This window comes from Ascidiella aspersa, chromosome 1 (genome assembly GCF_963924565.1).
Source record: "Ascidiella aspersa chromosome 1, kaAscAspe10.2, whole genome shotgun sequence".
Taxonomy (NCBI): domain Eukaryota; kingdom Metazoa; phylum Chordata; class Ascidiacea; order Phlebobranchia; family Ascidiidae; genus Ascidiella; species Ascidiella aspersa.
The window spans coordinates 1,679,512-1,703,983 of NC_139447.1; the positions used below are offsets into that span (position 1 = coordinate 1,679,512).

Consider the following 24,472-nt stretch of genomic DNA (forward strand, 5'->3'; position numbering starts at 1 on the left):
GTGCTCAATAAAAAAAACACGCCACTTCTTAAGAAAACGAAGACAGAAAAGCGTTACTTCCCAAAGTAAAAAATATAGAAAATATTAAAAAACGCTACTTTTTGTGAAGTGAAAATATATACAATGTAAAAACGCGTCATTCCTTTGTGGATTTTCCTCGTCAAGATGATCAAACACCGGCTTCGTGCCAAACAATGGAAAACATTTCAAACAATTGCGTACACATTGCAAGGTACCTCGGGTTGTCCATGTTATTAAAACGGCAACAAAAAAGAGCCATTCTACAAGCCACAAAAAAAGCAAGTTGTCAAAAGAGTTCAAATATTTACAGCGCGCCATTCGCTAATGCTGCCACAAAGCAAGAAAGTCCATTGTGGCAGCGTTAAATTATCGCGTCCGGCAACGACAAAGATCTTGTTTTTCTTGGCAACAAGAGCTGGCATTGTGACGTAACAGCGCGAAGGCCATTGTTCGCTGACAGGAGAATGCGCGCGCTGAATAAACGCCGCCGATAATCTTTTTATTTCTTCGCGATGTTTTCATTTTTTTCATAAGCGCCCAGCGAAGGTGCGGCTTTTTCCTCGAAAGAAAGAAGGTGAAAGAAGAAGAAATCGCCCGAAAAAAAACAAGGTACGACCTCTTCGACCTTGCCCCTGAAACCAGCATCGGCGATCCCGTGCAACTGCTACCGGGAATATGCTGCCTCCAGCGGAATATGGGCGAGAATTTTGCGGTGTGCGTTCCAAAAGTTGGAATGACAAAGAATTTTGTGAACGAAACAAAGAATACGGACTATTGTGTTTTTTCATGACGGTGAAATTGAACTCAAGGAGTTTTTTTGTGTTACTTGTTGTGTTGAGACTCCAGCCATAAGACCGAAATAAGAACAACATCAACGTCGGAATAAAACCAAAGTAGGACCAATACCTAAAGTCGTCATTACGTTTAAATTGGAATCATACCCTCTCCCTACAGTTTCAGGCGTTATTTTGGACATTAAGGCAATATTACGATGAATTTAGGACTTTTTCCGTCAGGCTTAGATTTTACTTAGATGATTAAGATCTTATTTTGTAGGGGATATTACTGTTTTTTTGCCTTTATTATGTCGTTGGTCTTAGTGCTATGGTATTATAGATTATTCTGCCTTAAATAATGTTGCTTTGTAGGTCTTATGATGTTCCGAGTCTTAGAAAAACAATAATTATATTTACCCGTAACATGCCTTTAAAAAATATAGGCTGTTTACTCGATGATATTTAAACCAGTGCCCTCGGCCCATCTAGGGGCTCACGAATCGGTCTCTGGGGGGCAAAGGCATATATTATTGTATTTATTCTCCAGTAAAACTGAAGCTTGTAGTTTCAGTGTGACGTCAGAATGCACGTTCTGTGACGCACCTTTCTGAAACGTGAGCAGGGGGCACAGAGTGTTTATCGCCCCGGAAGGGGGTCACATTTTATCCACTCAGTTTATAGTAGACAACAATATTACTGACCTTTCAAGTGAACTTTGACCTTTGACAAAATCTTCCTGACCGCTTAATCCGGAGCTCTGGGATAGGTTGGCTGAAAAAGATTTTTTTTAAATATATAAACAAATACAACAGATAAATAGCCCTACGTTATCGAGAAAATGATGTTTGGTTTTAAATATCTTCTTAAGTGCTTTGAACGTACAAGTTACAAAATAGGGACGGTTTACAAAGGTTCTCTCAATTTTTAAAAGGATTACACAAACATTGCGTTTTGTATCTAAACTCAAGTTGCGCTGGTGAAATACTGACAGATAGTAACACCTGCCGCATTTAAATTTTTCTGATTTACAAGTAAAGTTTAGGTTTGGTGCGTCGTGATTCCAACATAGAAAAAAAATGTTTAACAAACACTGGGTTACGTAAATGGAAATAAATCAACGCCTATCCCTTAAGTGCAGCGTTTCTAGCCTTTTACCCGAAATACTTGGCGTAAAAATAAGAGCGAGGCTATGGAGACCCAATCCTTTTAATAAGCGAATAAAACAAATGACAAATAGCGTTAATAAATTCAAGGTTAATCAAAATAAGTCATATCCTCGAATTTCTTCCACAGTTTTCTTAAAAAATCAAAAAAAAATCATCCAAATTTGAGAAAAAAATTAGGCTAAAAACTATTTTAATAAATACGAACTACTGCAGTCGGTGGCCCAACAAATCAAACGGCGTCACATTTTTTCACCGCGACCCCTGGGTTGAGAAACACCATCTTATTGTTAAAACCAATAACTAGGAGAGCAGTTGCGCAATAAGGTAAGAGACACAATCCACAACCTATTTTAGGGGTTAGTTTGAAAAGAATGGATATAGAGATGCGTGTTAAATATGTTGCCACACCCACGCTATTCATGGCTTACTCTGTACAAAGTTCAACCCAAGTCCAGAAAAAGGTCAGACTTAAAAAAAGAGTTTGAAGAAAAAGGGGAAAAATGTTGATGTGATATATATCTGATTTTTTATTTTTATCCCACCGAATAAAAAAACAGTTGAATTGTGTTTAACGATCATTTTCAACTTTTTTGAGAATGTTTTAAGTGGTTGAAAAACTATTGAAAACATTTATTTGTTGATGCGCGACATATAATTGCAACACACAAATCATATTCTGGTTTTATAAGCAAGGGTTATTTTACGTTAAAAATGCATAATGAGATCAAAATGCTACCTATGTACGAGCTTTGTTATTTATACGTCCAACTACAACCTCCAGCAATTATGCTTCAAAGGTTTATTTTGAAATGCGAACGAATATGGAAATGTGTGTTAAATATGATGGCCACAACCTTCGCTATGCATGGATTTAAACAAGAGGTTAAAACACATCTTGATGAGATATCAGTGTACAAAGCAATTATATGGAGAATATGTTTTGCCCAATAGAATGCAGGGGAAAAAGTTTTTTTTTAAATAAAGAAAAACTTGAAAATCATACAGCCCAAGAATAACGGTGTTCACCGAAATAATTTTTACAACTTATTTTAAAAAGGTCGAGTAGATCGACATCTTGATTAGGACGTTTCGATACGAAAAGTTAGAACGCAAAATAAAATGCAAACATAATAACAACTGCATCCAACCTTATGTTAAGTGATGCTTTGATTTATTTCTTAGTCACATTTACTGAAGGTGATATTAATCAAGATGATGCCGATCTACTCGACCTTTTTGGTTTGTAATTAAGTCCCAGGCTATATTAAAGGTCCGTGCATAGTGTACACAAATTCGTTTTATTTATTTTAATTGAAGTAGCTTAAAGTATAGGGTGCAAAAAAGTAAAATTTCTGGAAAGCGTAACATACAAAAATGTACAACTTTAAAGTTCACCTTAGATATTGCGCTGATCACATGATCTTACGTAATTTATACAGGACTGTGTACAAAGTTCACGCAGATCTCATTTCAAACCCAAGCTAAAGATAAATGAGAAATGTTTTCGGCGCAAAGTTAGGAGCGCATACAAAAAGATAAATAGATCCGTCCACACAAAGCCTTTAAACCGCGAGAAAATAAGAGAACAAAAGGTAAAAAAAGGCCGAGTCATGGGACCAAAAAAAGGAAAAAGGCAGCTCCCCTATTCTCTTTTTTCGTCAACGAGCAATATTTCTCTCAAAGCAACAAAAACTTCGGATTTTAGCTTTAAGGGAATGACAAGAGTTATGACGACGGAATTTCGCGCGAATTTTTTCCCTCGCAGCGTTGCCATGCCGCGCCCTTCGATTGTTTGCATTATTACCGGACAAACGCCCGCGCGCGGGACAATGTCTTACCTGGCTCCCGGCCCCTTTGTGACGTCACAGGCGCGTTTGTCAAGCCCTGCAGGGTGAAAATCATGTTCTTCAGTGCTTCCACTGATCCTGGCTGCTGACCTCCGCTTAAACTTGGGGAATCGTCACTCGCTGGTTGCTGCGTAAATCAGAAAATAAATTAAACTGAGCATACATGTAAAAAAGTATAAACGACGAAAAAATAAGCCTCGTCACTTTAAAAACTATACATAAAGGTAAACATAAAACTCAAAGATTTAAAAACCAGGATAAGACATTTTTTAAAGGAATATATTTCGCCCATATTGGTTTTGGATTCTATAAAGGTTATAGGCATAAATGTAAAAACGTATAAACGACAACACAAAAAAATGAAGCCTCGTCATTCGCTGGTTGCTGCTGATCAGTAAATAATTTAAACTATACATAAATGTAAAAAAGTATAAATGACAAAAAAATTAGCCCTTATTACTTTAAGTTTAAAACTATACAAGTATACATATATAATATACACATATAATTAATTTTGAAACTATACATATATATATTCCGCCTATACTGGTTTTGGATTATATAAAGGTTATACGCCTAATAACGACAACACAAAAAGTTAAGCGTCGAAAGCGGTTTGGTTACTACAAGAAAATATTACCAATAAGCTATAGAAACTTTAATTTTTTAATATCGGCTCTTATCCGATAATAACCGGCATCCCAAGTTTGTTGGGTTGATAAGAAGCGTTCGTCGCTGTGGAGCCTATGCTTGAAAAAAAAACGGGAAATTGTAAAGGCATAGCGACAACTGGAAATGGGTTTTATTTTCTTTTTCTTTTGTAACTGACATTCCGCTTTATATGAAAGAATGTGCTGCGGCGTTTGCATTAACAAGGCTCTGAAAATAAACCTTAACAAAAGCGATGTTTGCAGGAAACAATAAACTGTTGGTAAACCAGCCAGAGTTGCTTTTGAGGCTATTTTACCTTTAAAAACAAATATCCTAAATAATAATTTATTGATTTTCATATTATACAAAGAGTTGTCGCACAGATTACTTATATTATCCATAGCAACAACCCTCTAAAAACAGATTTTCATTGTTTTGTGGCTTTTCTTGTACGATTTGTATAATAATACTCACAAAAAATCATAAACGACGTTACAAAACAGTGCATAGCTTTGAAGGTTGGTTCAGACGTGTTGTGCGGCACTGAAAGCGTAAAAACACTTACGGGAACGTTTAAGGTTTGGAAACGTGTAAGTATTTTAACTTTAACGCTTTCGGTTAGAAGCGAGGAAATTTGCCGTCATCACTGGCAACGTGTTATGTGTACCGGGACGACAGCACTTGACGCCAGACGCAAAATGGGTGAGTGCGAAGCAATTTTTAGAACAGTGTTTCTTAACCCTTGATCGCGGTCAATCAAAAACTAAGCTGAAGTTTAAAAGCAAACCTTGGCGACCCAATTATCTTCACTCAACTTTTTGTAAAGTTTAAAGTTAACAAATAAGAAATGAAGTAATTTTTTTAAAATATTGGTCAGGCCCACGTATTGTTTCCGCAATTTTATTAAATTTGGAGAAATTTTGCGCAGAACCAACCTTAATGAAATAATTATAAAGATTATAATCTTATGAGCCACTTCGATCGGCGATAGGTCGAGGAACACTGCTTTAGAATTACGAACACCAAAAAAAATTCAAAAATGTACAATTTTAGCCCTTTGGCGCCGTTGGTGACTAATAGGGCAGCTCGCTTTGTTAAGGCCTAAACTTTATTTGCTGGTCACAGTTAGGGCGGTTACAGATCAACATCATTCTAATTTTATTTTTGTGGTGATATCGTATCGATTTGTATGCGTGACAACTTTTTCAATTGTTTTTTAAAAAGAAAAAGCTTGCATCAGTAGCGTGAACCGCTGTATTTTTAAAGAGTTGAGATACTACGACAAAAAGTATCAAACCCAGAAAGCGCTGAGTTTTTCAAGTTTCCAATGCGCCCAAAAAGTGCTTTGAGGTTTGAAGTGAGTTTTAACGGAGCACAAGGAAATTGGACAAAAATACCCGATCACCCAGTTATTACTTTTCGTGGGATGTTCAATGCCCAATGTAAGTGGGTCAAAACTACGAAATTTAACAAATTTAGCGGTACATGCTTTACTTGACAGGAGAGACTACAACAACTACACCAATCATTAATCAGAGTAATCAGGTGGCGTTATACAAATACAGTGTTTTCTATATTGTATTCATTTAGAATTAGACAAATACGGCCATTTACCAAACAAAACCTAAATTAGGTTTACTTAATAGTAGAACAAGTCCGTCGTTATTTGGTCTTACACCGAACTGTGTGTTATTCCGAAGTTGATGTTCTAGTTTAAGTCTTTTTGCTGGAGACCGGTTGCTTCATACAGGCAAATCTTAATAATAAACTATGGAAATATGTATTATGATAAAAAATGTGTGATAGCATTTCAGACGGGAAGAGTCACCCTTGGCTGGTAGCTGCTGAAATAAGGAAATAAATGAAACTAACTTGAAAAGTTATCACAAAAAGTATCGAAACTCTGAAAGCGGGAGTTTTCCCAGGTTCCAAGTTGCCCACTAAGTGCTTTGAGGTTGTGATTGAGTTTCAACAGAAACTAAGCAACTTAGATGAAAGGCGTACCGCGGAGCAAGAAATAAGAGAAACGTTATTCCCAATTCGGGCGAAAACCAGTCGAGTGAATCCTGTGTGGTTTCGAGTCATATCAGGCGAAAAACAACAGAAAAACCCAAGGTTTGTTGCGGGTGTAAATATCTCGAGGGACAAAACTAAAAATTACAGAATGTTTTTTGCACTTTGTTTTCTGTTTGTCACAATTTATTCTGCTATTAACATTCTTTTTGTTTCTAACTTTTTTTTGTTTTTAACACTTTTTTCTGATTTTAAAACCATGTTTTCTGCTTTTAACACTTTTTCTGTTTTTAACTTTTTTTTAGCTTTTAACGCTTTTTGATACAGTTTATAATAAACCCAACACAACATGATTATGAAGTTAACGATTCAAAAAAAATGTTTTCTGTGCGAGCAAGTTTGAGTTAGATGCTAGCTTAATTTTGACAGCGGCTCAAAAAAAACATCTTAAGGTTTACCAAAAAAGTAAAAATTTGATTTTTATTAGTTGGTGGTACTGGTACAAAGTGATTTTAACACTTTTTTAGCCTTGAACGAAGTTTTCGTTCAGAAATTTAGTGTTTCTTTAAACATGTAAACAAACTTTTTGCGTAACATGTAAACAAATCTGGGTTAAAAATAATCAAAAAATTACTAAACATTTAACCACAGAATTATCCAAAAATCGCTAAAAAATTACCGATCAAAAGGGGGTGGCAACTCACCGTGGTAGCGAGGCAATCGCCCATAAAGTCGCGAACAGCGAGCGGCTTCCCTTCCATGCAAAACGACACTGAAATGTGCGAAGTAGTTTCATCGCTGTTGCTCCCCTCCCCAACCCCACACCTGCTGTTGTTTCCATACAATGCTGCGTTTGACAACATTGCTGGTCGCCTCCTGTAGTAAACAACAATACAACTGAATATATAGAATTAAAAAACAAAAAGCAGTAGCCCTGTTATGCTTGTAATAGGTTAAAATATGTGTTTTTTTCGATGATGTTAAAAACATATATGGAATTGTGCCATACGTATGGCCACATTATGTTACGAACAAGAATGCAGCTAGAAATATAGAATTAAAAAGGAAACAGCAGTAGTCCTACGATGCTTGTAATAAGCTACAGTCCGAGATTTTTGTGGATGTTCAAAGTATTTTTATATTTTTTTCGCAAATCGCCATTTATATATGATAATATATTATTTATTTATTGTTAAATATTGAATATTTTAAATATAGGAAGAGTTATTCATAAAGGTTTGGCGCTCTGTATAACACAACCTTCTTAACTGCCACTAAAGGCAACTATTTAAAAAAAAATTGAATTAAAATTAATTTTTAACAAGAAAAAGAAATACAGCTATCAACGGTACATAGGTATAGCAAGTAATAGAAAACGTGGTTACTCGTGTTAAGTACAAACTTGACTGGTTTCAAGCAATTCTTCATTTGATTGCACACATCTGGTCACCACCGCATGCAATCGAGCGAGGTAGTAAATAAGATCAGTGATTGTTGACCTTCACACGGGTCGTATGTACCCTCAGACCCACACAAAGATTAGAAACACCCTTATTCACCCTCCTCCCACTTAGAGCAGAGTATACGCGACTAGTTTTAGGCTCCGCAAATAGACCAAAGGGAAGTAAGCAGCTCGAAATTCTTTGCGTAATATTTCCAGGAGTAAACAAGATATCGATTAGAATTTTTTACACATTACTCAAAGCAACCTAAGCTGGCCAACAAACAGACTTTTTTTTAAAAAAAAACATGAAAATATTCATATTCATATTCTGTAATACTCGGCCCTTAAATTAAAATGTGCCCTAAGTGACTTACATAGGGTGATAGCTACGATTCTACTCTTCAAAATGAGATATGACTCGACCGCTAATTATTCGGGGATAAGTTATTAATATTCCTTCAAAAATTCATAAACGTCGATAATTTCAAATCGGGCCAAAAAGCAAAAGTCCCATAACTCGAGAAATAAAGGAGATTGTCAAAATTTTTACACATCACTCAAAGCCACCTAACTTAGCCAGCAATCAAACTTTTTTGTTAAAAAAATAACAATTATATATTTATGAAAATTAATATTCATAGGAAAGCCCGATAATATCGGATCGGAGCCGATAACCGATACCAAGTGGAAGTATCCGAACCAGTCCGATTACGTATTTTCGAGAAATAAAACTCCAAATCTTAAATTGGATAGCGGTTAAACAGCTGCACTAAGAAACACCGTGAAGTCATTTTGCAAGCCTATACTTTGAAGTTTAAACCATACGCCTCCTTTGGCTACTATCGTGGTTTCAGAAATGCACGCTCGATTTGGTTTAGAGTTGAGATTGATTGATTTATAACGTGAACGAGAAAACAAGGCAACTTCGCCGAGGATTTTTGGAGCAGTTTCTGTCTTGTACACGAATGAAAAGACACGGTGGTTGCGCTTGATCAGGTTCCAAGTGTATTTCGAGTTTACACGCAAACAGACCCCCCCCCCCCCCCAGCACGACGAAACGTACCGGGTTGTGATTTGGTTTTAAAGGTTGTGCTATTGTGTTGCTTTAAAAGTCATTTTACTCGTTGGAAAATTCCTTGATTTTGACCATTTTATATAAACTAAGTTAAAACACAAACCAGAAACTCGGTTTTTGGTTTATTTGCAAAATTAATTTTGATTCTCGTTTGGTAAAGTGGACATTTAACTCAATCCTGGTGTGTTTTAAACTTTTTTTAAGCCAATTTTGAAAAAAAAGTTGTTTAAGGGATTTGATAATAAACAAGCAAGGGCAGAGTAGTGTCCATTTTATTGTTTGAATATTAAAAAAAAATCAATTTTATCGGCGAAAATACCAAAATTAGCAAAGAGTGGCGTTTTTTAAATACAACATTTATTGAGAGTTGTTGTTCTGTGAGCTTATACCACAAGTACAATACGTTAAGAATATATTTATAAAAACACGTTCGGTGTACAATGCTACGGACGTGTTTCACACATATACCTAAGTTAGGTGGGACAAAAAAAATCCCCCCCCTCCCCCCTGGCCAAATATAACCCCTAAGAAATCCTAGTGAGTTGTTAAAAAAACACTTCAACTTTATCAAAATTACTATCATCAACCAAATAGAACTTGATGAAAAACAGAGGCAACATGTATTAGCCTAGCTAATGTTGTCGAATGCCATTGAAAACTAAATTTTGATGAACTGCACGACAATTTATTAGGGCCCACTACAATTATTATTGCATAGTTATTTATATTTTCTTCATAATACAATTCTGTATTAGGTTAAAGTTTGACAATTTTTTATCCAGCCCGCGATCGTAATTTCTAACATCATCAAATAAGAGTAAAAACCCAGGCAACATGTGTTAGCGGAGTTATTCAATCTTAAAACCGTAGCAATCTTTAAAGGGATTTTATCAACATCTGTGCGTAAAACAATATTTCCATAAGTGCCGTTCGCACTTTGCAGTGAAATCAGTACAAGTGGTCAACCTCAACACTTTGTATTTTGATATCTCGTCGCTCCGTGCCTTAAGCTTCAATAGGCATTGTTCGCAAACAGAGCTCAGGTTTCAAAAAACTCATGATTCCCAGCCTTCCAGTTTAATGTTTGTGTAATATCCCAGCTCTGGTAACCTTATCGCATTGAACGCTCATTTCGTTTCATTAGTCTGTAATGTGGCCTGCTGTGAAGTGGCATGTATGGAGTGGAAGAATTTATTTCGATTCACGGTATTTTGGGAAAAAGTACCGCGATCCGAGCACATGACGTCATTACTATGGACAAATAAGCACAATTGAATAAACATTAAGTTCAATGGTGATATTTTTTCGGTAAAATATGCTTGACGTGACAAAGCCTAGATATCTTCAATTTTTAATGTAATATTTAAAAAAAAAAATAAAGCTTTGATGACAAAAAACGTTAGATCAAAAACCAAGGCAGAAATGTCTATAATAAATTGGTATTGTTATCGGATCGGCACCGATACCACCCTAGTATCGGGCGAGTACCGATACCACCCTAGTATCGTGCAAGTATCGATATACTACCACTTGGCATCGTACATCGGCTCCCCTTAAATTTTCAATGTAATCTATTGTCATTTGTTATAGAATGACAGCGGTACATTTTGCCCATAATATACACAAAGTATTGATATTAGAATAAAACTAGAACATCCCTAATTCTAAGGATTAAATTCTTCACTTTTAAATGTGACTTATCAGCCTTTGTATAGATATAAGTGTTATAAAGGTGCCAAATCACGCGTCAATTCAAACAACAGTGGACGTGGCGTTGTTTCTCACAGTGTGCACATAAATGTGCGAGCGAAAAGGGGGCGGGATATTTAAAATGCTTTTAAAAATATGCGCACTTTTTTCAGAAAAAGCGCACAATTTAAATGCTTTGAAAAACGTGCGCACATTTTTGAGTTAGAGTTACGCCTGCATTACCTATGTCAAAATGTGCGCACATTGTGCAAAAATGTCTCAAACTAAGCCCTCGTTTTTCGCTGCACTGAGGCATAACCAATTTCAAAACCGGCCATAATCCGGAAAACAAGCGGATGTGTTTCACACTTGACTAACGTAATAAGCTCCTATACATTGCAACAAGGTTACCTACGAGAATATTGGAATATATTCAAGTAACACCCTTTTTAAAAAGTAACGGAAACTTTGGAACACAATGCACGTTTTTTCAGTAATTTGAATAAAATCGTTGTCCTTTTTCTTTTGTGCGTGTTATAGCGATTTTATCTCCACTTGCTTTTTTACACTGATGATGGCATGAGGCATTACCGACACGTTTGTAAATTGCGAAATGTCGATTTAATCGAATATTATGGCTTTAATATTTTTATTCAATAGCATCGTAAAATATTTCAAAAATAAGCCCTTAAACCCCAAATTACCCCTTATGTGGGTAAATGACCCCAGTTGTATAACCTCTACTTCAAATAGTAAATTACCTCGACTTCGGCGCCATAATCTCCCAAGATCTGTCACCCGATAATAACTGCTCCGTTGTGGTGGGACTTCCCCTTTTGTGGGGGTAGGGGGTCCGGCCAGCGTGCAATGAAGCGGAACGAGCGGCCGGTGAGCACTCGGGCGTGACGTAATCGGCGAAGCGTGACTGGTCACGTGTCCTGAGGATAGAATTTGTTCGAATTGAGAAAAATGGGAAATTTATGAAAAAAGTTTATTTTACATTCGATTTAGTGGTATTTTTTAAGTTTCTTAGCAAACACTGGGTACGTAGCCTCTAACCTTAAACTACTCATAAATTTCCGCAAAATTCGGCTTAAAATTCTGAAATATTTAGGGTATATTAATTCTAATGTGAATTTGAAAAATGTGCGCTTCTGTTGCATATAAAAAATCGAAAAAAAAACTTGCCACATATTGTAAGTTGTATAATTTATTAGGCGAGCAGTTCCAAATTTTTGAAAAACATTACGATACACTATTATAATTACAATATTTCGCATTAACTTGCAATAAAACCAACACTAGTGCTGCTGTAACACTATACTGTTTCTATTTAGATATATCCTATTTAAATAAAATACAAGTCCTGTTAAATTAGCCTTTGTGTTTTTAAGAAATACGTGCGATTTTTGCGAGTGTTTGGCAATGATTTTGAAATACACTACGAAAAAGAACATCGCCTATTAAGAACGATGTAACTAAAATTTACAAATGTTACCATTACATCGAAGTGAATTGAATTCGCACCCCGACATTCCATTCACATATTTTAGGAACGACTAAAATCGTTTCTTTTTACGGACTTAAACTTTAGAACAATGGGTTCGGCTAAAATTACTAAAATTAAGTTAAAAGAAAATAACGATTCACGCCTATAGCCAACTACATCCGTTACACAGGATATATACAACTCTACAGCACTGTTATTATGTTTCCTGAATACTGCTATGAGAGACAGGTCGTTGTGAACTGTAGAGATCTATAATATGAGGTATCATTATGGAATCCAAAACCATTGTCGATCACTGTTCCGTTAATGTATATTAATTCATTCGAATTAAGGAACTGACGATGCCAATATAGGGGAAATATATATTTCTTTAACAAAATGCCTGATCCTGGTTTTACTCAGGTTTTTAAATTTTGAGATTTATTGTTGAAAGCTGTAGAGATTTCAGTCATTGTCATCCAATACCTCGGGATATCCTGAAAGTACGCAATACAAACAGCAGTGGGTATTTTGGTTCACAACACAATGTTACTTTGAAATGAAAGCATAATGGTGTCAGTCTTTAAGTAAGGCAGTGGTCTCCAACCCATAGGTCGCGAACCCATGTGGGGTCATTAAAAGCCTTTTATGGGGTGGCAAAACACAATGAATAAACAATTCCAGCAGTTTTCGTGGTTTCATTGCGCTCGGGGTTTAAACGGGTGTTTTAAAATGTTAAATTAAAAATTTGTGCTTTATCTGTTAACTTCAAATCCATGTGTTATTTTAAACTTCTAATTTGGTGCATACGTGTAGCCAGCTTTCTAAAGCATAATAACCAATCGCTCGTATTATTTGGTTTAAGCCTTACTTAATTATATCCAAAAAACTAGAGTTGCATGTAAATGCTAATTTTATTAAATTTGAATTGGCAACTAAGCTAAAAAGAAAGTAAATCGAATTTCTTTCGCGCAATGCTTAGTTTTTCCATCGAATTTTACGAGGGTCTGTTTTGACCAGCGATATTTTTTTAACTTCTACTTCGACGAGCTTGTCAAAACAAGGATATTTAGAGATATATTTGTAAAGGAATCACCCTTTATATTAGAAGTATTTAAATCTCGTTTTGACCCAGCCTTCCAAGACATTTTCTGTTTCTCGTGCAGCGACCTTTTAAAACTAATTGTTCAACTAGTCACAACCACAGATATAGTAAATGGTCAATACTAGAAACCTAAAATTAAATTTAAATTTCAGTGATTTTCGAAAATGCGCGAGCCGATACAATGAGAAATGAGTGAAAAAAACACTTAAACGCTTAAATGACAGCTCTGCGTCATTACAATGATTGAAACAGTAGCGATGAATTTGTCCTTGTTAATTATAATTAACCACAAACCTCTGGTCGATCAACCGAAGTGCTTCCGAAATGTTGTCGCTTGTCAGAAGAGTCGAGTCAGCATCTGAAAAAATATAGAGGTCACTGTAGGTCACACAGATCAGGGGCCACTATAGGTCACACAGGTCAGGGGTTGACTATAGGTCATACGGGTAAGAGGTCACTATAAAAGATTACAGGGAAAAAGTTAGTTTAGGATCACAGGATTGACGTTCAAATGCTTTTTACAGGCCAGGTGGTTAAAATTTCTGCAAGTAGAGCTTCTTAACCTTTTTTTCGCGACGACAAAAGCCTAAGTTTGTACAACAGCGAAGGGTTTGCGGTCAAATTTTCTTCACAAAACTTTTTGTAAGCGAATCAAACATTAGACATTAGAATAAAATAAGTGCAAATCTAAGTATGCCTTTATATTGATTCCGTAACTTTCTTTTACAGCAATTTCGCTTCCAATATAAATAAATCCAACTATGCAAAACTACTTCAGAACCAACAAAATCAACCGAAGAATCAATTTTGGGCCGTGACCCATAGGTTAAAAAACACTGAGTTATCAGGTTTACCAAAGTTAAAGTACAAGTTGAGGGACACTCAATGAGGGTATACGTACTGTCAACACCAAAAATAGTAATAGAAGCATAAATATTTGCGGTTTATTGTTGTTTAGAAACAAAATACTTTTTACTAAGCGCCGTACAATGTGAAGAGATTTGTTGTGATCAGACAACGGCCGCATAAAGACTTTACAAGCTTCTAACTGCTTACAGGGATCAGTGTGTGTGGTTGTGGGGGGATTATTGATATAAATACAAGCCAGACAGACAGACGTTCTCTCTATAGGGAAGAAATCACTTAAAGGATTTAAGAAGATATGTTAAAATGGTTATTTAAACTCACAAGCGTAGATTTGAGGGCGATATACTAGGCATTTATGATTTTTGTCACAAGCAGTGCTTCTCAACCCTTCTAGTGGCGAACCAGGTACTAAGCTTAAGCAAAACAACGAAAGCTTTGCGACCCATTATCTTCACTGAACTATTTGTTAGTGAGCAAAACATAAGACAGAGAATAAATGGGTTGGAATTCAATTCAAATTTTAAATAAATGCTCAAAATCAGTCACAACGACTCTAACCATGTGAACTACGGCATTTGGCATTAAGGAATGCGTATGTCTGACAGTTGTAGTTCTGTATGTGAAGTCTATTTAGCTATTTTAGCTATTTTTTTAGGTTAGATTTTAAAAAGGTGTTTGTATGCCGAAGTTTTGATGCGTTTCAAATGTTTTTGAATATTTTTGTGTTTAAAAGTGAATTTGCGAGCTTGATAAATTGCCCAGGACGTTTTAAATATAAAGCTGCGACCCAAATGAAACGGCCACTAAAAAAAGGTTATATTTTAAACAGAGCAAAATATATCCTTACATATTAAATAGATAATTCTGGAAAGGTCGATTTAATGCGCATGCCTACAACTCGCGCATTTATGAAAATGACACACAATTTACAAGTTAAGCCTATCTTTGGAATTTGTAACAAAACCATTTAACTTTCCTAAAGGTCTGTAGCCATTTCTAAGTTAAAAAAGTGGATTTGACAAAATTTTGACTAATGTACTAAAAAATGTCACTGATTTTCGTTATTTAAAAATTAATTACAGTATAGCTGTCAAAAATAAATATTCACAAAACAAAGCAAGTTGGCAAACAAAATATATGAAAAGATGTTCATTTGTAACCAGGTTTTTGTTTAGGGATTGGGGTCTGAATTTTTTTCAGAGATGACGTCACGAAGTTGTGTCATAACGCGACGTCACAAATTTACCTCAAACGGCGACGTCACAAATTTACATTGAAACGTGACATGTAACCTCATAAGACCACGCTGTTTATTTTTGAAGATTTAGCTTTTAGAGGTGTAAATTCAATTTTTTGTCTACTTTATTCCCCCAAAAGGTCCGTTTTGGTTCGCTCAATTGGCTCTCTGTTGGTCGAAAATTCTGTTATGTCACCATGTAAGTTTTTTTTGTGTCTCTTGCTACTCTGTTGAATATATTCTGTTCGGACACTCCGATTTACATTTATCTAAATCTTTCACTTTATTTAACATTGTGCATCACTTTTTGTTAGCTTTAGATTATGATGTAAACCCTTCCCAATGTACACTATTAAGTTATTACATGTTATCCGTTTGTTACTCGTTATAATTGGTGTCGCAACAAACGTTTTTTCGTAAGAATGCCACCTGATTGTCGTTAAATCAATAATAATAAAAAAAATTAAAATAATAATTCAACCCTGATGCTTGTGAGATGTTTAACCGAGCGGATACACTTATCGGAACAAATCTACCCATTCCAATTATAAAGCTTGTATATTGTTACTCACAACACAACTTGGGAGAAGTTGGGCAATAAAGCAATCCCGCTGATAACTGCTTCTACACAAAACGTAAATCCCGGATTAAACTTAACGCGAAACCATTGTTGGGACGCGAAATACCTGGGTCGGACAATGAAGGTCGCTGGGCGGATATTCGACCTTGGGCGTTTCTCAAGGTCGAATCGTTCTCGTCGCTGCTCTTGCTGTTGTTGTTAGAGAGGAGAAAATCGTCTTCATTGAAACTCCTGGCCATTAAAATACAGAAGTTTGTGTGAATGCAAAACAAAATGTTGTGTATTATATGAAGTGCAACCTTCTCTATAACGTATGAGAATGTAAATAACCGTTGTGCTTTTCAAAGCTAAATCAATAAAGAAAATCCTGTATAGATTTTATCAGGCGTAATGCTGTTATGAAAGCAAAGAAAAAAATCCTGTAAAGACTTTATCTTAATGGAAAGACTTTAAACTAATGGAACATACCACCCAGGGGTAGGCACCTCCATTAAACCATGAATTCTTAAAATCACGGGTTTCACTAGATGCAACAAAACATTGTTGTGGGAGTCTTTCAACACGCGGACAACAAAATTCGGCCAGAACATAAAATTTGAGTTTTAAGCATACTCACATTTCTCATCTAAAAACGTTAAAACTTTGGTTTTGGAGGTATGTGAACTAGTTTTAGGGGATTGGGAAGGCCTAATCAAAATCTTAGTGAATAATTTGAAAAAATAAATCATTTAAAATTTAAAAAACGTAAAATAAAAAAAACACTAAGACGCCTTCTCCTTAAATGTATTTCGACTCAATTTCAATTTTACAATTGTTGAAATGAAAACATATCCAAGTCTACCAAGAAAGGAATTTCAAAAGTCGACAAAAGGTCACCCGCCTTAATCCCATGAGTGGGCGAGAGTGGTGTCTCGGCAAGTCACGTGACCAGCACAATGGCGGCCTGACAAACCGTCCTGTGACGTCAGGCCATATCGGGTTACCAACGATGCGAAGGTTTTGCCTCGATAAAGCTCCTGGAATTTCGCAATAACACCAGCTTGTTTACTCAAAACAAAATGAATCAAGAATCCTGGAATGATCACGTTTTTGCGACGTACTTAAGAGAGATGTTTTTCGGTTTAATGATGTTTTTAACATTGAAATAACACTGGTCATATCACTGGGCATCTGAACTTAAACGGAAGCGATAAATTTAAATAAAAGATTTATTTTTCTACATTTTTAGAGAAAAAGAAAAATACACCTCACTGTAACTTAGTATGTGTTTCCACAAAGAATCTTGCCCTCCAACAAAACACATAATGCCGACCATAATGTATAAGTTCTAATTTTTTTTGACAGCTTGAGAAGCAAAACCGTTTCGAACAAAATAAGCCAACAAGGTCTGCACTCAGTGCATCAGAAATCAAACCTTGTTTTGCATTCAACATAATTTAAGTCGACAGTGTTAAAGTAAGGATTTTTCACGCCATTGGACTTATACGTTTGTTGACAAAAAATCTGAAAGGGTAATATTAGAAGTTTACTATATGAAAAAAAAAGACAAAAAAACAACAGGAAAAAAAGTACCTCGCGATGCGGTCACGCTTGAGTGGCGCGCACGGCTCCGACCGCGTCACGGTCGAGCGGGCCCGGCGGCGCAGCGAGGCGGAACGGCGCGGATCGGAATCTTCGAGTGACGTCATCAAAGCGTGATGCGTCACAGGGCTGCTTGAAGAGGTCGTTGGTGGGGCACGACGCAACCTTAATGCACGTGATGTTAAGAATTAGTGAAAACAAGTGGAATGGGTGCAAGTGACACGTTGGGTTAAAGTAATTACCTTTTTGCGGTTTCTGGTGAGGATTGCTGTGGGCAAGTTGATTTAAACTTCACGTGACCATTTTCGATTTTCTAGTTAATACTAATTTCTGGTTTACATTTTTTTTTGCTTTGAAGAGTTTTGTAAGAAATATTTTTCAATTTTGAAATTTGTAAAGACTAATAGGAAAAAGTGTCTGTGTTAGTTGCTGTAAGTTAAAATAAGGACAGATATTAACTACATGGCATATAAAGTAGTTTCAATATGTCGAAAAAACTATTTCTGCGTCTCATATTCTGTTAATCTGTTTTAAGGTTCTATTTTTTCAATTTCTGCAACTTGCTTTAGCTAGGTTGTTATTTTTTCAAAAGTTACAAGAAAAGTTTTCGGTTCAAATGTTAAACAATCGTTGCAGATCGCAGTATTTGTCTAATTCAAATGAAATCTACTTTAGCCTTAGTAAAAGCGCGGTGGTGCGAAAGCTTGTCGGCAATCGATACAATTTGTCACCAACCACTTAGTTTCAGCTTCTGGCGAATTGTCTTCTGATGTTTCGCCATCGTCGAAAATTTCCGCCAGTCTCGCCTCTCTGTCGCCACCCAGCGTACGGCGTAATGCATCCTCCTTCCGTCGGGCGGCGATAGAGAGTCGGTGAATGAGATCGATCAGGGACTCCCTGTCCGGGTGGGGGCGCTGCTGAGTCGAGTCAGTGGTAGAAGCCAAGTCGGCCTGAAAGTGACTTTAAAAGTTAATAACCACCGACAACGAAAAGTTTTACGAATAAAATACAGACGCAAGATGAATTTGGTAAAGTATACCTTTATAATTTTGTGCACCGAAAAGCCATCATGCTCACCGAATCTGTCGATCAACGATGCAAGCGAGCCAGATAGTAAAACAACTAGCCTGCAGTGAGGTTCGAACTCACAACCTCGGTCATACAGGGAGCGTCACTCTACCAACTTAGCTACACAGGGTCAGAGGGAAGCTAGTCGAGAAACAACCATAGCACCGTTGCCTGCTGCATCCTGTTCGTAAAACCAGTCTGTGGTGAGGTTCGAACTCACGACCGTGGCCATACCACGATCGCTCTACTAACTGAGCTACACAGGCTCAGAGAGGAGCAAGTCGAGAAATAACCATGCGTCAATGCTTGCTACATTCTGTTTGTACAAGCAACTTAACATAATCGTAGGTCAAAAAGCAGCTTCAGAAGGGCTAGATCACAGTTGTTGGACACATTTGTGTGGGTACTGTGTATCTTAGCACAACAGCCTGCCACGATGGGTCCATTGACTGGGACTACAAGTAGGGTTGGCTCTACCTCCGCGGCGGAACCTGCTCCATAGTGGAGACAGGTTGTCAGAGGACTGGGCTCAGACCACTACTGACTTGCTCAGCTTGAACTCGGGCCCTACCTCAGCGGCGGCACCTGCTCCCTAGTAAAGACAGGTTGTCGAGGCCTGGGTTCAGAAATTCCCGGCATCTTTCTTGGCCAATGGGAAGAACCGATCCACAAACCTGACCTACTTTCTTTACTTTTACTTATCCTCTCTCAGTTGAGTTCATCATAAGTGGACAAAAAACGTTTTTTAGCATTTCCATTGCAATCTTTAAAGTAGGATTTTTCCCCACCTTCAAATCGTCGACCAACCGCCAGGTTTTCTCGATTTCACGAACTTGTTGCGTCACATCCGGTTCGGACGCCCCCGTTGAATCGGTTTGGGGGGTGAAGGGGGTGGGTGGGGTCAGGGGGGTTCTGACGCGCGGCAGTATTACGTCATAATCGTCGGAATCGGCGGATGAGCGCTGAGACAAAAATGGTTTAAAATTTAAACTATTTTTTTATCACGCGGACGGTTTCTAGAATTTTGCTGTTTTTGTCTGATATTTGGAATTTGACTGGCAGAAGAAAATTGTTTTTTTTCAACAAAACAAGCGATTTTGACAAAGGAATTAATCTATCGTCACAAAAATTTTGAAACAAAATAAATGATTTTGAAAAATAAATTAATTTATTGTCACACAAATGATTTTAACAAAGAAAGAAAAAAGAACTGATTTTGACAAAGCAATTAATTTATTATCACACAAATTATTTTGACAATGAAAACCAAGAGAAAAGACTACTAGTGGATTTGGGTATTTTATGACTGAAAATAAATCAAGATTATAAACAACTTACCTCCCGTAAATCGTCTTCTGTGAAAGTTAAGGTTCTTCGCAGACGTTTCATGCTGCTGCTGAAAACACAAAAGTGAAGAATATTAAGTAAAGTTTAATAAGGTATGGTTGCTAATGGTAAGTCATAATAACAATCGGTTTACATCACATGAACACCATATTACGTAATTGTAAAATTGTTCTTCCGGCAAAATTTTATTAAAGTACCAACTATTTGACCACCTATTTAAGCAATGTTTTTAAGGGCAACATTATTGCTAAAAGCGAAAAAGTATTTATAAGTTTTTCTCGCCTCGTGGTTTAGTTTAGAACGTGGTCCATTGTGTTTTTTCCTTTATTGGTTTGCCTGTTTCCCAACAGAGTAGTTCAGTATATTTATACAACCCTATTGTGAATCATTTCACAATAAATAGACTATAGTCACAAAACCTTCCATAGTTAAAACAATAAAAAAAATTGATTTTTTTTCTGCTGGTGCTTTTGAAACAGATAAATTACTGCACACAAAAATAAATCCAACGACGATTAAAACAAAATTAAGAGTTTTTGAAGATATGCAAAACATTCTAACGACTAATAAAGACAATTAAAGGCTTTTTAGGATTCATCGACTTTGTGGCAACTGGCAACCCTTCATAAGTATTTTACAAAATATATTTTAACACAATTAAGTACTACTAGCCAAAAACACTAGCTATAAATACCTGTTGCAGATTTGGCTACTACTTGTAGATCCCGAGGTGCTGCTCTCATTTTCACTGCGTTCACTTGACTTCACATAAACAAGGCAAAACGGTTATTAGTTCAGCAACAGGTATAATAAAGTCTTAAAACGACCTACAAAAACTATATATATACTAAAATGACAAAATATTATTTCTATAGAAAGGTGGAAGCTAATAAAATTACATTATTTCCTTAGATCAGCCATGCTTAACCTGGGGTGGTAAATTTCCTCGTTTTAGGGGATAAATAGAAGGATAGGTATCCAAGCTATGAATATTCTGGTTCCGCTTTCTTTTAACTACCTATGCAAAGCTAAAGCATGAAACCGACTTGAATTTGATATACGTTGTGCTTTACCTACTACTTTACCAGACATTAAAACAACTCATTGATGAAAAGCAAGGGCAGCCGTCGCACTGAATATAACTGATGTATCTTGTTACTTACGTTTTTTATTAAATCAGCACCGCTTTATATATTTGGGGTAAATTTGATATTCATCTTTGTTAAAAGAGTAAAACATACAAAAAGGATAAGAAACCCTGCCTTAGATAGTGACATTGTATTGATTATAAACCATTCTGGCCTCTTAATTATGTCAATGGCTAATTATATAAATACAACACAATTACAAAAACTATGAATATAAATTGATTTACATGACATATCTGACTGTAATGTCGTAAAAATGTTGCCAAATTACCGTAGTGAGAGACTCTGAACTCCGATGGTGTCCTGATTCAAGATGTAAAAGTTTTAATCGCGAAGAATCCAAGTTTCTGCTTTCATGCAAAATATTTCGGTGCTTTGAAGAAAGAAGACGTTCCTGGGTAAATATTTAAGTTTAATGGTAAGTGGTTAATAAAAATAATATGTTGTGTAAATACATTGTAACAAATTCCAACAGATTAAAATTCTTAGAATGCCTACATAAACAAATGAGAACTTTTGCAAATTTATGTTAAAATTAAAAAAAAGTGCAAATGCAAAGTAAATACTGAAAAAATCCACACAGCCTCGAAAAATATTCATACCTTATACTTGTTTTATATTAGGAGATTTCAACATGCAGGTTTTAACAAGCTTTTATAGAAATGCACACTTTTAATTTATTACCACATCTACTAATGTACCTCTGTGGTGGTAAAATTAAAAAAAAGCCAATGCACAAGTAATTAAAATATTACACAACTAAAATACAAACAGCAAAGCAAGTAAATGCTGAAATGGCACACAGCCCCCAAAATACTCATACCTTATACATACTTCTTTTACATTATGACATATCAACATGCAGGCTTTTTATAGAAATACATAAAATTCAACATAAATGTTAATAATAGTATTAGTGCACAGTTTAGTAATCAAATCTACTAATATACCTGTGTTGTGGTGTTATAGCAGGATGAAGGGGCAGCTAACAAATCGTCTGTTGCCAAACTTGTAGAATTATTGGAAGATTGACGATAACTTGAAGAAAGAAGTTGTTGAGCAAGTTGAATTTCTTTGGTCAGGGTTGAAGGGCCTAAAAAATAAAAATTAAAGGAGAGCCTTAGAGGAAAAGCTTTGAAAAAAAGAGCAAAGGTTTAAAAACTCTAGCAAAACTAGCAAAATGTAGGGTTACATGGCTTGTAAAGGGGGTATATGTTTCAGTTCAGTATATAGATCACATCAAGTGCATTAATTCTCTCTCCGAGTTTTCTTGTATATAGCACAAGGAGATACCTGATTGTTGAGTTTTGGATTCAATAATGATTTACTCCTTTATACAATACGAAGATGTGAACAAAAATGCCACAATTTTTGTTGGAATATAAAAAATTACAACGATTTGTGATGTAAAGTAAGGAATATACTTGAACGTATAAATGGATAGCATAGTTATTACATAAATTTTATTAAACACATCACTAAAGAACAGGAATTCAGCTATATTACCATATGATGTTCAAGTTTAACGTAAAATAATAAAAGGTTTGTTACTTTGTATAATTTGTTGCTTCCTTGGCGTGTGCCATCCATCTGCTAACGTGGCAGCCAGCTTAAGCGATTGCTCCTTTTCATAATCAGCGATGTAGTTGTCCAGAACTTTTGACGCTGAATGGCAAACTTTACCTTGGAACGAGATACTTGCTGCGGGTTTAGAATTCCTGCAGATAAACAAAAAAATATATTTCTAAACTATTAGGCATCCAAGCACTAAACATGCAAGAAATATAACATAAAATGATCTGCAAACAAGAACTTCGTTCTTAAAAAATATGTAAAACTGGTCAGAGAATGTTACAACTTCTTTGTTCATCAGCAACTTTGATTTTATATGGTTTACATATATTTAATTACTCAAATTTTACCAATGTTAGCTCTCTTAAGATTAAATTGCGGTTTTACTATTTTGCAATTTTTGTTAATACAGATCTAAAACGCAATACGTTAAGCAACTTGAAAAATAATTTTCAACTTTTTGCACAAAAATAAAACAAACCTTGGTAGCGGTATCGAAGTGCTTAGTATTTCCTTGCTATAGATTTCATCGTTGCAAAACAGACTTGTCACGGTCGAGGGACAATACTTCATCGCCTTAGTTTTCATGTTTTATGAAAGCTTACTTATTGTCCAGAATTTAACTTTAACTGGCAAATGGTAGCCATCTTAAAAAATTGTAAATAATTTACCAAACCAAATAAACTGCAAAAAAAAATTATTTTGAAATTAAAAAACTATTTCTTCTTTTTATCTTGTTTTGTTTATATAACCAGATTGATTTTCTATCTTTGAATCTGTACTGAAAATGAATAATTAAGGCAGATTTGATTTTGCAAATTAATACCAACACAAAAAGTAGTTTTATTTAAAATAGGTTCTTCTGGCATTTCTTCAACCAACGTTTCGGCTTACTATCCGGCAAGCCTTCGCCAGGGACTAACACACAAAGCCAACAAGGCGCAAAGTAAAATCACACAAAGAAAAAAGAAGATAAAAAATAAAAAATAAATAAAAAAGTAGAATATGCAAATGCATATATATATAAACAACAAAAAAAAAGTATGTTTTCTGTTTGATAAACTTGCTAAGCAAACTTGAGACCCATTATTCAATGTATTTTTAAATTTTTAACAAATATAAAGTGATTCTTTGAAGGACCAAGCGGTCACTCATATATCTGCAACAGTTGTAAAATCTAAAGCAAGCTAATTCGCTGATTTATTGGCAGTTACCAAGGCAAAACATTCAAAACCTATAAAAATACATTCCTATATTTTCTTGCAGAAGAAAATACACAGTTATAATATCAAATTCATTCCGTTTACAATCTATGAGACTCCACTTTTGACTATGAGGTTAGATGGAGCAGGTTTTGAAAAAAAACATTCACAAAACCTTTTTCCTAAGCAAACACTACAGTGAACAACAAATGACACACAAGTCTTGTTATTATTAGTTGTGACCCTAAACATTTTCATTTAAATTGTCTAAAGAAATAAGTGTTAGCCCCTGTGAGGTCTAGCCGCCTTTTGTCAATTTGATACAAGCACACAAAAGCGTATAAGTTTCAAATAACCAACTGACACAGTAAGTGATCACAGCATGTGTAGACCTGCTGGTAAGTGTGCTAGTCACTCTTGAGTGATTTGAAGTGTGTCTGTACTTGAGCCCAATAACAAACATTGCCTTATCTTACTAAAACTTAAAAGGTACAATCAATGTGTAACCAATATTAAGTAAACTTGCTTGACATTTAAAGAAAAAAATGCGGATTTAGGTTAAAATTTTGTACACTATGTTCCACTGTCAATTTT

At 35.7% G+C, this 24,472-nt stretch overlaps 1 pseudogene across 1 annotated transcript in view; it reads right to left on the reverse strand.

Moving 5' to 3' along the window:
• LOC146166480 (uncharacterized) overlaps positions 1–23,341 on the reverse strand; it is a 33,882-nt pseudogene extending 10,541 nt beyond the window's left edge. Inside the window, exons 1-16 of the transcript XR_014494699.1 lie at positions 23,158–23,341; positions 22,656–22,822; positions 22,047–22,197; positions 21,939–21,970; positions 21,376–21,498; positions 20,651–20,718; positions 19,948–20,005; positions 19,398–19,571; positions 18,277–18,491; positions 17,533–17,706; positions 16,067–16,191; positions 13,571–13,634; positions 11,444–11,620; positions 7,188–7,350; positions 3,802–3,937; positions 1,499–1,568 (exon numbers count right to left, since the gene is read on the reverse strand). The product of XR_014494699.1 is annotated as an uncharacterized LOC146166480 (transcript). The remainder of the gene's footprint in view (positions 1–1,498; positions 1,569–3,801; positions 3,938–7,187; positions 7,351–11,443; positions 11,621–13,570; positions 13,635–16,066; positions 16,192–17,532; positions 17,707–18,276; positions 18,492–19,397; positions 19,572–19,947; positions 20,006–20,650; positions 20,719–21,375; positions 21,499–21,938; positions 21,971–22,046; positions 22,198–22,655; positions 22,823–23,157) is intronic.
• Positions 23,342–24,472: the final 1,131 nt, after the last annotated feature.